Genomic DNA, 3,535 nt, shown 5'->3' with positions numbered 1-3,535 from the left:
GGTCACACACCCTGGATCCAGGTACCCCTGAAAATTCCTACCTATGATCACATGAGGCTTTGGGGACATATAGACAGAAGCCATAATGAGGTCCTGTGCTTATGACCCCGTTTTACCTTAATCAACTCTGTGAAGACCATGTGTTCCAATACTATCAGACTAAGGATTAGGAATTGAATATAAAATGTGAGGGAACATAGTTAATTCTGTGGCAATCCTATTAGTAGGCTCATATTCTATGATTTAGTTATTTTTCACTGAGATTTTCTGAAAAACTTTCTTATATGTCAAATTTTAAGCACATTTATATAAAATAGTTTTATAGCATCATAACCATATTCTTGTATCATCTTCCTTTATGTCAGCGAAACGATGAGAGAAATAGGTCCACATTTTGTGACATTGGAGTGACACATGTGTTAATGGCAAAGACTTTGCATTTGAACAGATAAGGATTGTATTTTTTTATTTTGCCTTGTAACATCATAAACAGTATAATCACAAGAAAGGGGTGCTTGAATCTTGTCCCCTTCATTTAATAGTCCTGTATCTTGTTCAAGTTGCTTTAACTCATTCAACTTTATTATTCTCAACTGTAAAACAGACGGAGCTCATGAACATTATTGAAATAGTAAATGTAAACTACTTTATCAAGTGCTCTGGTACTTAGGTAAGGCCAGACGCGTTGTCTCGACATTTGTTGTTTTGACTGGAACTTCTGCTCTCATTCCGTACCTCTGAAATAAGGAACATTTTGTCTATTCATGCTGGATCATTTGTTTGCGAGATCTATTTAGTAACGTCAGTTCTCACTTAGGGTGGGAAATGCTTTCCTTAGATTACAATTTGCTGTATGGTTCTGGGTTAGAATTTGTTGAGGAGAGCCCAGCTAAGATTGGATCAGAGTTGCAGGACAGAGAGTGTGGCTTTCTTCAGTGGGATGTGTTAAGCAGTCATGGCAGCTTTGAAGGTGTTCCTGTGAGATTTCAATGTATGGTCGCACTTTTGAGACTTGGCTTTTCCATCTGTTCCAAAGATAAGGCTTAAGAGGTAACTTTTTGTCTTATCTTCTAGCTATAGCTGCTGTGAACCTTAACCTGTACCTTTTTCTCAGTCATTAAGTACTAGCTAATATAATAAACTTCTTTTTCTTCCTATGATATATGGGGAGGATCTGCTGTCATAAAATAAATTGAACTGATAAACAACTAGGAGGCCATAGGGGATATCATAGGAGGTAACATCTGTCTATCCTGAAAGACACTTAGCAGAGCCTGACATACTCAGTGTTCTCATTGACAGAACTCACAGTTACAGTCACTCCAAAGTGGTAGAAGGGGAGTTCTTAAAACAGACTGCCCCAAACCATCATAAGATGGAGCCACCAGGTTTCCAAATGAAGGAGCAGCAAACATCAGTGCTGTCAGTACAAAGTATCAGCTAAGGGAAATCACGTCCTATGCTCCCACAGTCCTTGTGGGGAGGGAGAGAGAAGTACCACCTGGGTCTTCATAAAACCACCAAGCTGTGGAGTTCATCTAGGTCTCTGATGAATTTGACACAGAGTTGGAGCTAATTTCTGCATGTTTAGCAGCAGGGTTAACAGATTAATTTCTCTGTGCTTTGAAGAAAGAGTTATGAGCGTGTCTAGAAATGGCCTTTTTTGGGGTGCAGTCCTACAGAGGAGCCAGGCAGAAGATATTCTGTCTTCTTTGGTCAGGACACAAAGCACGGGTAGGAGGAAGTGGATGTACTATGAGCTACATAAATATCTGTTACATTTCATGATTATTCTTTTAGGCCCTTCTCAGTGGTCTGACTGGGAGGAGAGTAGTGTTGTCTCAATGGCGCTGTGGAGACCTCCACGCAGGACAGCACTCCCTCCCTGGGCCTCTCCTCTCCTGCCCTCAAGTGACCTCACCTCCTAGGCCTCTCGTATCCAGTGCTATGGAGCAAGGTGAGAGCAGGCCCATGAAGGGTGATCATGGTGAGGAGCTGCAGTTTCTACCAAAATGATGGAAGTCCTGACGATAACTGACTCCCAGAACCTGCTGCACCAGCTGAATACCCTGCTGGAACAGGAGGCTAGATGTCAGCCAAAGATCTGCGGCTTGAGACTAATTGAATCTGCACATGATGATGGCCTTAGCATGACTGCAAGACTGAGGGACTTTGAAGTGAAAAATCTTCTTTAGTCTAAATTAGTTCTTTGATATTTTCTCTAGCTGTGAATTTACTAGATAGATTCCTGTCTAAAATGAAGGTGCAGCCCAAACACCTTAGTTGGGTGTGTTGGACTGAGCTGCTTTTATTTGACTGTAAAATCAGTAGTAGAGGAAAGATATGTCCCATCGGCAACTGACTCGATCTGAATAAGTCAGTATAGCGTCACGGTTTCAGACTTGATGCAAATGGAAAAGATTGAGGTGTGCTAGAAAGTCAAAGCTACCGCTGCCTTTCAATTTCTACAAATCTATTATTCACTCATTCAAGAGAGCTTTTCATTTGAAAGGAAAAATAGCCTGAAGTTTGAAAGTCTAGAAGCTCAGCTTAAGGCATATTACTATAGGATCATGCTTTCTAAAGCAAAGCCTTCTGTATTGGCCTTATCTATCATTGCATTGGAGATTCAAGCACAAAAGTGTGCAGAGTTAACAGAAGGAGTAGAATGTCTTCCGAAACATTCCAAGATAAATGGCAGAGATGTGACCTTCTGGCAAGAGCTTGCATCTAAGTGTTTAAATGAATATTCATCAAACAAGTGTTCCAAACTGAATGTTCAGAAGTTGAAGTGGATTGTTTCTGGGCGTGCTACACGGCAACTAAAGCATAGTTACTATAGAATAACTCACTTTCTAACAATTCCTGAAACGGTTTCTTAATTGTAAATTTGATTGTTATTCTCTGTATAGAGAAATTGTACAATTTTCTTCTATAATTGAAGTATTAAAATATTATCTTCAAAACAAACCAACTGGACTTGGAATACCAAAAGGGAAAAACTGATTTCACTAATCTAGTCAGTTAACATTTGAAAGCATTTGCTATATATAATGTACAATACTCTAAGGGCCAGGCATGGAGGCACACGCCTGTAATCCTAGCACTTGGGAGGCTGAGGCAGGAGGATTGCCATGAGTTTGAGTCCAGTCTAGGCTACATAGTGAATTCAAGGGCAGCCTAAATTACACAGTGAGACACTGTCTCAAAAAAATAATATAAAAAAAAAACCACCCTTAGGAGTTTCCAATCTCTTATATGTTAATCATTTCATTAAATTAGCAGCTTAAAAAACACCATCATCCTCTTTAATAAACTGAAGTTGTAAGGTAGTGCTGAAGTAGTGTTTCTTTTAATTGCACATTTTGCTAAATGTAGCCCTAAGCTCAGTCTCATTTAAAGTTATAATAGGACCAAAAGTTTGATCCATATATGAATTAATTTGAGACTGTTAGCTTATAAGCAGAATCATTATGAACTTGAATGCTACACCTAAAGCAAAAATAATACAAAGCAGATGATCCCTTTTTGGGTT

General features: G+C 39.3%; 1 pseudogene; it reads left to right on the top strand.

Annotated features, from left to right (window-relative positions):
- The first annotated feature begins 2,012 nt into the window (after window positions 1-2,012).
- Window positions 2,013-2,882, top strand: LOC104852652 (annotated as a pseudogene).
- Window positions 2,883-3,535: the final 653 nt, after the last annotated feature.

The sequence above is a fragment of the Fukomys damarensis genome, unplaced genomic scaffold (genome assembly GCF_012274545.1).
Source record: "Fukomys damarensis isolate Sample0158 unplaced genomic scaffold, DMR_v1.0_HiC HiC_scaffold_15, whole genome shotgun sequence".
Taxonomy (NCBI): domain Eukaryota; kingdom Metazoa; phylum Chordata; class Mammalia; order Rodentia; family Bathyergidae; genus Fukomys; species Fukomys damarensis.
This window is presented reverse-complemented; position numbering and strand designations above follow the sequence as displayed.